The sequence below is a fragment of the Lemur catta genome, chromosome 8 (genome assembly GCF_020740605.2).
Source record: "Lemur catta isolate mLemCat1 chromosome 8, mLemCat1.pri, whole genome shotgun sequence".
NCBI lineage: Eukaryota > Metazoa > Chordata > Mammalia > Primates > Lemuridae > Lemur > Lemur catta.
In genome coordinates, this window is record NC_059135.1 from 52,642,594 (window position 1) to 52,655,774 (window position 13,181).

A 13,181-nucleotide genomic window follows, 5' to 3' on the forward strand; every position below is an offset into this window, starting at 1 on the left:
CTGTAGGTGATTTTGAATATTTCTATTTTTATATTAAAAATGTTGAATATACTCTGGAAGCCCAATATTTGAAGATTTACTCTGAAGTTAATTTTTTCTAGTTATAAAATCTGTATTAGTATTATATATGTGTATAATATTAGTGTAAGTATACTCTTTATTAGGTGATTTGTCAATTGCTTTATTTTTGTAAAGGCTAGAGTTAGTGCATATTCAGTATATTTATATACAAATAATTCATATTGTAACATTCATCTAGTGGACTGGATTGTCTGTGCTCTATACCTCAAAGAAAATATCACATAAGAGCATCTCATTTTCTGTAGATTGAGACTTAGTGACTTGGAAAAGTGACTCAACCAAAAAGCACATAACCCTTTAAAGGAGCTACTCCTGTTGAAAAAGTCAGGTGCCTGTAAATAGCTTTGGTCTTTCAAAATAGTGAAAACACTTAAAATACTTAAAAATATATGTACATATAAACTGAAGGCATGTCAAATATATTTCATAAAAAATAGTTCTTAACTAGTACTGTTCATTAGAAAATGCTGGGGAGCATTTTTAAAGGTCCATAGGCCTGGCCTCATCCCAGACCTGCTAAATCAAGATCTCTGAGGGTAGAGTATACATTGTATTTTGAAACAGCTCCTCTAGTGGCTCTGATAAACACTCCTGTGTTAGAATCGCTTAAAATAGAGAAGCATCCTCTTAGGCTCTTAATTGTAGTTAAATCCTAGTACCACCTGCTCAGGATCTCAAAGTTTAAGTTTTTGTCTTACTAAAAATTTTTATTCAGTATTGTTTGAAGTTTGGGGTTTAATGATTATGGAATAGCACTTGGTTTTAAAATATAAGTTGACATGGTAGTCATGCTACCTGTTAGATAATTTGGTTTTCAGTTTTAATTATATGATATTGATAAGAATTTAATGTTGATAAGTTTTTAATGTAAAAATCATTTGCTTCACTAGTATGTTTAAAACTTTTTGCCATGAATGAGCACTAAGCCTTCTGTTGTCTGACAAGGCACACAAAACAATTAGTTGATTGATACTTTGAGGACAAAATTTGGTATTTTAGTGAAGTCACTTATTTAGTGTTGGAAACAAAAATATATTGATTGCCCCCTTGCCTTATTCAGACAGATTGGCTTATAATCAAATATAATGTGGCAAATATATACTAGTGGCAGATACAAAGTGCTGTAGAAACATAGAAGAGGGAGAATTCTGCATGGACAAGTCTGTGAAACTTGGCAGAGGGAATGGCATTAGCAAAGGTATGGTATATTATGGGGACTAGGAAAGTTTGTGAGGGATGGAGTGGAAAAGTTTTCAAGGGAGATGTCAAATTGCAAGGGAGTTAAGAATTTAATTTTTAGCAGTGACTTCTAATCTTTTTGGGATCACAGGCCTTTTAAATCCCCAGAAAAATTAAATAATGAAAGTGCAGGGTTTTCAAACACTATAGGAATCTGAGCTAAGCATTGAACCTTGGAAAACACACTTAGGGAACCTGGTGGAGGAAGAGGAGCTATCAAGGAGGTTAAATTGGACGAAAAGCAAGAAAAGGCTTTGGCAATACTACTGATCTCTGGAAGCAGTTGAAGAGAGTTTGGGTAAAAGTCACACTGGTCAACTGAGGCCACAGGAAAAGAGGCTATGGAGGCGGTAGGGATAGAATAGTCTAATTTGGTGGTGAAGAGAAGAAAGCTGGGCAGATGCTTGGCTGAGTCAGGACTGAGGAAAAGATTTTCTGGCTGTGACACTTTATATTGGTGAATATTGAGAAACTAAGAGCATAAAAATTAAAATGTCTAAGCTGCCCAGAGATAACCATTGTTTAAATTATTTTCTTTTAAAGTGCATAACAAAATTGGACTTCAGAGGATATACAAGTTTTTTTTTTTTTCTGTGACCTTCATTTGATGTCACAAGGCTTCCTTTATGATCTATCTATATATCTATCTGTATATATTTTTTGTGTCTTGGGGCAGGTTCTTGTTATAGCCCCAGCTGGAGTGCAGTGGCGCAATCATACCTCAGTGCAGACTTGAACTCCTGGTCTCAAGTGATCCTCCCACCTCAGCCTCCTGAGTGGTTGGGACTGCAGGCACACACCACCATGCCTAGCTAATTAAAGAAAAATTTATTTTTCGTGGAGATGGGGTCTCTATGTTACCTGGGCTGGTCTTGAACTTCTGGCCTCGGGATCCTCCCACGTTGGCCTCACAAAGTGAGCCACTGTGCCTGGCCAATGTATCTTTTTAAAACAGGTTTTTAAAAGCTGCATGGTATGCTGTCATGTAACATCATACCATTTCACTGTATATTTAAGATACAATTTTTGGTGTTAAGATGTGCTAAAAAGGAGGTCTATTTCCTTCCGTCCTTCTCCTCTCCCCATTTCCCACCTTTTAACTTTTCTAAATTCCTGCTAAGCTACATACTAGATGTGATATTGGATAGGTTTTCTTACCATCTTAAAACCTAATTTTCATCATCCATAAAAAGAGGGTAACAATAGTATCTCAGGATTTTTGTGAAGGTTAAAGTGTAAGCATTTAGTATGGTGCCTGGCTTATAGTAGGGACTCGGTAGATGTCTCCCCTGTCCCCCATCTGTTAACTGGAGTTTTTGTTTTTCTATAGTGAAGGGACCAGTGTTTTGGCATTTTCAAAATTTGTTTGATTATGGTTCAGGCATTGATTTTCTCCCTCAAAATGAGGGGAAGCTTGTTTTTAATGCTAATATGTGAAAGAACATGTAGAATCTAAATTGAGAATAAAACAAAGATGAGAATTCAACCTCAGAAGAAAAAGGTGCAGAGAATGGCTGCCTTGATTTCTGATAACTTTGCAGTTTTTCTACCAGTATTTCATGCCTGTCTGTATTTCCTGCTCCTGGGCTTCCATAAGATAGCCTTAAAACCTTACAGAGCGACTCTCCAACTTAGTTTTTTCTTAAGCAAATTTAGGAGGCTGTTACTTGCTACCAAATAATGTCAACTAACACTTCTGAGATATAGTTCATCCATGCATAAAACACAATAGTTTGAAATAGTTGGTGACTTGGTCCTGTAGAAAATACCAACAAAACGTCATGGTTAGTGCCAGATGAGTCAGGTTTAGAAGAAGGAGAATGTAATATAGAGCTCAGGTGACTGAGAAGTGGTGGGCCTTCAATGAATGCTCAAGAAAATGGATTAGGCTACAGTCTCAGGACACCCTCTTATCAGAAGGCTGTGTCTGTGTCTATGGTTGGTCTTAAGGAATATTGACTTCCTGCCAATGTTAGCCTTAATAGTTACATCTGACACCACATAGTCTTCCCTGTATATTTTTATTATATATGTTAGGACTCAGAATAGGTTTGGGTCTCACTTTTAATTGTGTAAACCCAATGGCTTAGTCCTCCTCACACCCTGATCCTTTAGAAATTCTTAATGTTAATTGCATTTTTTTTTTTTCAGTTTTACTCTTGGTAGCTTCCTGTAGATTTTTCATCTTAGTTCATTTAGTAAAGTTGAAACCTTTTGTAGTGTAATGTAGTGATTAAGTGCATAGGTATTGGACTTGGACACACCGGGGTGTGCTTGTATCCCAGCTCTGTTGGTTACTAGCTATGTGACCTTGGGCTCTACCTTTCCACTCTGAGCCTCAGTTTTCTAATCTATAAAATGGGGATGATTATGGAGATTAGATACTGTAAACCACTTTCCACAGTGCCTGACACATTAATTATTAGTAAATGTAAGCCTTGGAGAAATGAATATTCCTCCTACACTTGGAGATAATTGTTATGATATATTATTGAGTTAATTTGCTCCACCTAGTTGTCAGCAGACATTGATCAGCAAAACTGCTAGTATTTGTATTGTGCCTTTTTCTTTTCAATTATGAAGCATTTCAAGCATATAGAAAAATACAGAAAACAGTGTAACAAATACTGGTGTATCCATTATGTAGCTTGTACAATTTTATTTTTTACCCATTATTGCTTTTTTTCTTTCAAAAAGAAATGATTATAGCTGTAGTTGAAATCTGCACATCCCTGTCTCATTTCCATTTTTCTCCCTTGACCCAGGTGGCTGTTGCTCTGAATTTGATGTTTATCAGAATGATACCATGAATGGTTTTATATGCTGCTTATATGTGTGCATACATAGGATTGTTCTCATGTTTTTGAAACTTTGTATAAGTGGTATCATCCTGTAAATAACCTTCTGGGACTTGTTTACCACTCATGTTTTTGAGATATATCCACACTAACATGTTTCTCTAAATTATCTTAAATGCTGTAGTTCGTATCACAATTTATCCATTTTCTTGTTGATGGGCATTTCAGTTATTTCCATTTTCTGACTATTATAAACAATGCTGCAATGAAATACCTGACATTTCCTTATGCACGTATATGAGCATTGCTTTGAGTTGTGTGTATAGGTTCCTGCATGTGATAGATTGATGGATGTGAAATGATAACTCATGATTTCGGTTCTCATTCTCCTGTATTATTCTGGTGAAGTTTAGCATGTTTTCATAAGTTCATAATCCATGTTTCCTCTGAAGAGAATTGCCTATTTGAATTTTTTGCTCACTTTTTGGGGTTATTTGTATTTTTGCATTGATTTTTAAACTTTACTAATAAATCCCAGGTACATATTTTAGGGATACGTACGCTGATAATATCTTTTTCCAGTCTGAGACTTATCTTTTAACTTTGTTTATGGTGTTTTGTGTGTGTAATTTTTTTTTCTTGCTTTATGTGTGTGTTTTGTAGAGTTTTTATGGTAATCTATGAGTTGTGGCTTTTCTGTCTTTCTGAAAAAATTCTTTACCTGCTGTCATAAAAATATTTTCCTCTAAAAATTTTACAATTTTTGTCTTTCCATTTAGCTTATTCACTTTGAAATTATTTTTATTTATGGTGTGAAGTCTAATATTTTCCATATGCATAATCAGTTGTGTCAGCGCAGTTTGTGGAGGGGCCCCTCCCGTCCCCACTGATTGTAATGCCACCACTGTCATTGATCACGATTTCATTTGTGTGCGGGTCTATTCCTCGACTCCTTGCTGTCTCCCTGTGCTGAGACCAAACTCTCAACGTCATGGATTTAAAGAAGACTCCTCTGCCCGTGCTTCTTTGTCTTTCAAAATGGTTTTGACTGTTCTTGAGCCCCGGCTCTTCCTGTGGATTTTAGGATTAAATTACTGAATTCCATTAAACAATCATGTTAAGAGTTTGTTGAAATTACACTGAATCTGTGGATTAATTTGGAGAAGGATGTTACCTTCCTACCCATGGTCATTCTGTATCTCTACATCTATTCAAGGCTGCTTTAATGATTTTTTTTATAAATTATTTTCTCTTTATTACATTTCTTCCTATGTCGTTTATGTTTTTGTTATTACCATGGAGAATAGGCTTTTTAAAATTAAGTGTTTGAATTGATCAATGCTGGTGCTTTTTGTCAATTTTTTTTTTTGGTCTAACAATCTTACATAATTCTCTTACTACTTCTAATGGTTTGCCTGTAGATTCTATAAGATTTTTTATGGAGACAGTCATATTGTCCTCGAATAAGAAAATGTTTGCTTCTTCATTTCCAATTCCTATACCTCTACTTTTAAAATATCTTACTGTGTCATCAGCTTCATGTTAAGTGGGAGTGGTGGTGACAGACGTCTCTGTCCTGTTTCTGACTGCCACTTTTCTTTCCTACAAGAACCTTCTTTAATCCTTGTAAGGTTATGAGATAGGTAGACTAGGCATTGTCTCCATCTCCAGTTCGGGCTTAGGTAAAGCATCAAAGTCACATAGATAGGAAACATCAGAGTGCAAACTCCAGATTTTCTATCTGAAATCCTGTGTGATTATCCCAAGTACAACAGCTGTCCTCACAGAACTTAGAGGATTGATGGCATTTGTTCCTTCTTTCAACAGACATTTGAGTGCATATTTTATACCCTACACTTGGGATAAAATGGTGACCATTTCATAATGTCTGTCCTGAAAGTTATATAGTCAGAGAGGCTGATGACATCCTGACTACAGTCACCTTTCTGACTTTCAAAAAATTCTAGCTGGTTTTTCTAGTTTCCTGTACTTTTTCCATTACAACAACATATTCCCTTTATTTCAAAGTTAGGGAAGAACTAGTTTTTTATTTATTTTTTCCTACACACGATCCTCTGAGAGCTACACCATAACTCTGCTAAATGTCCACAGACGTGCCACCTGGCTTGTCGTACCCCCAAGCACGGGAGAGGCTGAGTTAGGGCCTCCGGCTGCTTGGCATGGTCATGTGCATGAGGGCACCTAAGAAACCTTTTAGGACATTCAAAGAAAGTACATAGGGCCTTACTTGTTCAGGCTCTAGTTTTAAGCTTGAGGCTTACTTGTTAGGCCAAATTCAGGGTAGGAAAAAATTAAGAAAAGTTGCTTATGGGATGTGTCTTTCTAGCCAAAGTCTCCTCAAATCTACTGTAATATTGGAGACAGTTGAGTCAACCCTGAAATGGAAACTAGAAACTGCAAGGCAGCAACATATGCACAAAATTGACTTTCTAATCACAGTTGGTGAAGAGGGCACATGTGATATTCCGCCCTGCAAATCATTATTTGACTGATGTCGCAAAGCAGGAGGGGCAGCAGGGGTGAGCACCCCCAAACCAAGCAGCTTGTGTTACCTGGGCCCCTCTCTGCTTGGCTGGTTCCTTTTTCGACTGGCAAAGGATAACGGGACTGTTTGGAGATATTTTCTTGTGCCCTAGAATTTAAACTTAGGACACAGAGGGCGGAGCCTCGCTGGAGAAGGGAACAGTTAGCTGTTGGTGTAGAGGAAGATGACAGGGTAGGATGAATGGGAGTGTCCTGGGGTGAGGCTTAGGTCCTCTTTTAACAATCTCTTGCCCACAATCCCAGCACTTTGGGAGGCTGAGGCAGGAGGATCACTTGAGCCCAGGGGTTTGAGGTTGCCATGAGCTATGATAATGTCACTGCACCATAGCCTGGGCAACAGAGTAAATAAACAAATAGATAGATGATAGATACATAGATAGTAAAATAACATAAACTATGAAGGGGTCCATAAGGCACAAGTGCCTAAAGCCCACGGGAGCCAGGAGGCAGCCCTGAGCGGATGCACAGAGTGCAGAGGCGGGCAGGAGGGAACAGAAGCCATCTGAGGAGGGGCGAGGACAGCTGGCCTCCACACAGCAAGTGAGGGACCCCTCGTCTGAGAAGAGGCTGGGGAAGTTGGCAGAGGCCCAGCCAGGCCCTGGCAAAGACTCGAGATGCTACGCGAAGTGCCAGTAAAGAGTTTCAAGGATTGCTGAATGTGATGGTGCGCCTATAATCCCTGCTACCCTGGAAGCTGAGGTGGGAGGATTGCTTGAGCCCAGGAATTGGAGCCTGCAGTGAGCTCTGATGACACCCCTGCACTCCATCCTGGGCGACAAAGTGAGACTCTGTTTCTAAACAAACAAACAGTTTTAAGGAGACTGATATTTTCAAAGATCACTCTGGGCTGCTGTCTGGCGTGGACTAGCAGAGGTCAAGAAGAATGCTTATGGGGACCCCAAAGCCGAGGATATTGCTGTAATCCAAGCAAACAGGGAGGGCTGATGGCTAGGATGCTGGTAGAGATGTAGAGAGATGCATGGCTTTGAGTCATGTGGACCATCAACACGATGGACACTGGGACGGGCAGGAGAGCAGCGTCACTGTCAGCTCGCGCATTTCTGGCATGAGCACCCAGATGCATATGACGATGCTATTCACTGAGATAATTCAGAAATTGAGTTTTGAACACATAAAGTTTGAGGTACCCGTGAAACTTCTGATATAGGGGCCAAACAGGCAAAGCAGTACCTTGCCTGCAACTCAGTTGAGGAGTGGGGTGGAGATGGGAAATTTGGGAGCTGTCAAAGTCTGGAGTGAAAGGAAATTCCCAGAATGAAGGAGATCATCCAGTAAGGGTGCAGAGTGAGAAATCAGCTCAGGATCAAGCCTTGAGAAAACGCAGCACTGAAGTGTCAAGTACAAGAAGATAAGCTAGCAAAGGAGACAGAACAGGGGAAAGGAAGGAGGAAACCCCACTGGACCACAGGTAGCTATCAAGGGAAGAGACTGTTTCGAGAAGGGGATAACAGCCAACTGATTCGAACACTCTGAGGTCAAGCAGGATGTGAGTGCTTAAATGGTACGTGGGTTAGTGACAAAGAAGTCACTGTTGAAGTTTTCAAGAGCATCTTCAGTGGAGTTAGGGCAGAAACCAGATGGGAGTAAACTGAGAAGAGAGTGGGAGAAAAGGAAGTGGAAAGAGTGTGGGCAGCTCTTTCAAGAAGCCGATTGTGAAGGTGAGGAGTAGTGAGAAAAGTCAAACCCCGCTTCACTCACCAAAGCTGCCTGCCCACGGGGCGATAGGGAAACTAAGGCAGAAATACCTTTGCCAAAAGCAAAGGAGTTAGCAGCCTGGTGCTGCTAATTCTGAGAGATCAAAGATGAGCATGGCCTGGGTCCTTCTATAGCTGGTTGCCTGAGGACTAGCAACTTTGACAGAAGCTACGCCCTGAGCCTGCTGATTTTATGATTGTTTGCAAAGGGACAGTTTTCTCTGTCCTTGCAGAGCAAAACCAGAGAGGAATTTAAGTTTGCAGCTTGCACCCTAGCAGATCTCAAAGTCGTGCGTGTGTGTGTGTGTGTGTGTGTGTGTGTGTGTGTGTAGGGGAAACCTCAAGAACAAAGGTGTGATCACACTGGGCTGGAGTCCAAAAAGCCAGCTTCAAATAATATTAACACTTTTTATCAGCCGCAAGAAGCTGCTTCATGTGAACTCTTTTGGCGGTTCTTTAAATACAGATTTTTGTTTGTTTGAGACAGGCTTTTGCTCTGTTGCCCATGCTAGTGCAGTGGCGTGATCATAGCTCACTGCAGCCCACAACTCATGGACTAGAGCGATCCTCCTGCCTCAGCCTCCCCAGTAGCTGGGACTACAAGTGTGTGCCACCACACCTAGCTAATTTCTCTATTTTTGGTAGAGATGGGGTCTTGCTTTTACTCAGGCTTAAAAAATTATATTTTAGGGCTACATTAGTACAAAGATGAATAGAATCTAATTTGGATTCATTTCTTTTTCTTTTTTTATTGAAATAAAATTCACATAACATAAAATTAACCATTACCATTAAAAATGTTATTAATTGACAAACAAAAATTGTATATATTTAGGCTGTACTTGTTTTGAAATATGCATACATTGTGGAATGGCTAAATCAAGCCAATTAACATACGCATTGCCTCACATACTTATTTTTTTTGTGGTGAAAACACTTATTATTTATTCTTTTAGCAATTTTCAAGTATGCGATACATTGTTTCTATCTATAGTTACCATGTTGTATTATAACATTAACCATTTTAAAGTATACAATTCAGTGGCATTTAATATATTCACATTGTTTTGCAATCACTACCTCTATCTAGTTTCGAAACATCACCACAAAAGAAAACCCTGTATCCATTAAGCAGACACTCCCCATAATCCCTTCCTCCTATCCCCTGAGAACCACTGATCTGCTTTCTGTCTCGATGGATCTACCTATTCTGGATGTTTCATATACATGGAATCATACTGTAAGGTTGAATAATATTCCATTGCATGCATATACCACATTTGGTTTATCCATTCATCAGTTGATGGGCATTTGGGTTGTTTCCACCTTTTTGGTATTGTGAGTAGTGTTGCTATGAACATTCATATACAAGTATTTGTTTGAATGCCTGTTTTCAATTCTTTTGGGTATATAACTAGGAATGGAATTGCTGGACTCATTACTCTCCTGATTTTAAAAGAAATTAAAAGCATTTTCTTGAGCCCCTAAATGTATTGTGAGGCTAGGCACTGTGCCTACTGTACCTGATGGTTAAGTTGGCCCTGTATTCTCCTTCTGCCTGGACTGCTTCTATGGCACCTTTGTTGCACTAGGAGAGGGGCAGTCTCAGGTAGCAAAGTGTCCATTGGGAAGACCTACTATGCCTTGTAGAGCAGAAGGGGCCCACTGATAGGATAGAGAGTGGATCTGGAGCTAGTCTCAGTTCCCATCCCAGGGGAAACCAGAATTGATTGCAACAATTGCAGTAGTCAATCTGAGCTCAAAGCAAAGAACTATTCTGCACATCTGCATAATTAGCTCACTGTCGACTCTCTTAGCTGGCATAGGAGGATGCAGAGCCTATCCCATGTCTCCAGTTCTTGGCTAGCATATAGGCACCAGGGTCCTTTTTTTTTTTTTTGAAATGGGGTCTCACTATGTTGCCCAGGCTGCCCTTGAACTCCTGGGCTGAAGGGATCCTCCCGCCTCAGCCTCCTGCCTCAGCCTCCCGAGTAGCTGGGTCTACAGGTGCATGCCACTGCACCTAGCTAGCCAGGGTCCTCTTGTTTCTCGTACACTTTCTACCTCACCGCAGCCACCACCCCTTGGAGAGCCTGACCTTAGGAAAAGAAAAAGAACTGATCCCCCTAGTCTTGAGTATGGCACTGGGGTGTTAAATAGTAAAACATAACCAAGTTTTGTTGACCTAATTATTTTTTTCAAGATCTTAGGATTATATTCTTGTGTTAACTAGAAAGTCTTAAGTAAATTTTGAACTTTATGAAGAAAGAAATTCCAAGTAGAATAAGATATAGAAGAGGGTATGAGGATTTCCCTGGGACTCTACGATAAATCTCCTAGGGTAGTTTGGCAGCAACCCAATGGTAGCTAAGAGAAAGGGGAGAACCATGTTTTGTTTGAACACTACTCTTTCTCTTTATATGTTACCCCCAAGAGTTTTTATTTTTTCTCTTGTTTCTTCTTTCTCTTGCATGTTAATTCAGCTAAACTAGTACAGGGTTTTATCAAAAGAGACAAAGTATCTAAATTTATGAACCTTATATTCTAGATTTATCTCTGTCTTTTTTATTGTTTTCCTGCAGCTCAGGTGGTTAAAAGGAAGGATCTGAACACGTCGTGCTCTTTGCATTGGTTCTTCCCTATGCTGACATTTGTAACAAGAGAAGATTATAGTCAGGAAAAGTTCCTAACCAATTTTTTCAGTCAAACCCACAATATTTTCCATTCTCCCTTTTAATTACATTTGCTCTGTGGTTTGGTTAAGTAGACCACGTTGCTTGCTGCCTAAATTATTTTCCAACTACCAAATTATTATGTCCCTGAAATGTCCCAAATCATCTCCTATGTGTTTTTAGGCAAACTGTCTTTCAGGACATGGAATTATGTTCTTTATCATGATGTACAATTATAGCATCAATGTCTATACACCTTTGTTACAAATATATGCTAATTATTTTTTCCTGTTTCAAGATTATTAAAGCAGTTCTTAGGCATTAAAAGGTACTGTCAACAGAGTAAGTATTGAAAAGAAGATTTGGGGGAAATCCAGAGAAAGCAAAGTTTCATAGATTAACCTACAAACCTTACCCTTGGCATGATGTCTCTTAATGTTTTTGACAGTTTGTAATTGGAGAATTTACCTACCTTCCTTCGAATTATTTTGTGAAACCAAATGGGTCATTATGAAGCCTAGATACTCAATAATCTTATTTTATCTTGTTAAAATTACTTCTATTTGGAGATGTGCAAATGATATTTGTCATTACTTAGCAAATGTTTCACTGTGTTGGAAAATTGCCTCTTGACTTTTGTCATGAGCTCAAGATGATAATAAATACCGCGACAATACAGAATGGCTAATGGGTCTGGGAAACCTAAGAGCATAGGTCAAGACTATCAGAGTTTAAAAAAATAAGGAACATAAAAAGTAAAAAGGTTTTCTGAATCCAAGATACTGTGATTTTTTCCAAGGCTTCGTATTTTATGAGAGGAACTAGACATGAAAGGGTTTTCTTTTAGCCTGTTTGATAATTTTTCTTCCCTCTACTTTAGTTTCACGTTGGTTTTGCATTTTTCAGTATGATTTATAGGTCTGGTTTTAATTTAAAATTTTGAACATGGGACTTGGGCCCTTAACAGTCTTAATTCTCAATGATGGGATCTGCTTACCGAAATCATTCTATGTGGAGGCCCAGGAACGGGCAGGAAGTCATAAGAAGGCACATTGTGAAACTCAAAGATAAAATCTGGGCTATGAGTCCGGTAGCAGGAAGAGCTCTCAGTCTGCCCATCGATACTGGAAAGGTGGGTGAAGAAGGCGAGTGTCTGTGAGCACCGTGTTCACGATATGCCTAATTAAGATAATAAAGCAGAACCTAGCCAGGCTTTGCCGGAGTTAATTAGCTTTCCCCATTATCTGCTGTTTCATTACCTTCTAAAGTTTCTTACGGAAAGTCTCGCAAGAGGTGTTTTATGAGCAAGTTGTAAGTGTTTTTATGGATTTTGGTGATTTAGACCAGATTCATGACCCACGACCACATTTACCATTATGAAGAATATAGACTTTATTTTTTCCACATTTTGTGCAATGAATATCAATTTTTCCCTCCTTTGAGTAGCACTTAAGAGTGATGTTTTCTAAGCCAGGTGACGTGGCTCATGCCTGTAATCCTAGCACTCTAGGAGGCCGAGGCGGGAGGATCGCTTGAGCTCAGGAGTTCGAGACCAACCTGAGTAAGAGTGAGACCCTGTCTCTACTGTCAGGTCAGGCCTCTTGGTGGACTGTTGTCCTGGGTCTTTGGTTCCTTGCTTGCAAATTCACAAGCAAGGCTCGTGTGAGGGAGTGACCACGGACAGGAAGCAATTCCACACAAACAGCTTTTACTGCAGGGAAGAAGGGAGCTATACAAAGTGAGGGTACATTCCAGAGAGGAACGGGTCAGTCTGCACGAGTGGAGAAAGATGTTGAGGACTCCCAGGTGGTTTCTTTTATTGGCCATGTGTGGGGGAGGGCTTAAGGGAGGCGTGGGATGTTACCAGATGATTGATATACGTGATTGACAGGTGTTCTTATAACAAAGTTGCAGTTCCACAGGTGTGTGTGCCTCAAAACCCCAAGTTCCTGCTCTTAGCTGCGTTTTCCTGAAGTCCCTTCCCCGGCTTCTCTGCCCCTAGGAACTGCCCTGCTGGCATGTATCTGCCACCTACAGATTTGCTCCCTGACTAATATCTACTAAAAATAGAAAAATTAGCCAGTGTCATGGCACACATAAAGAGTTATTTT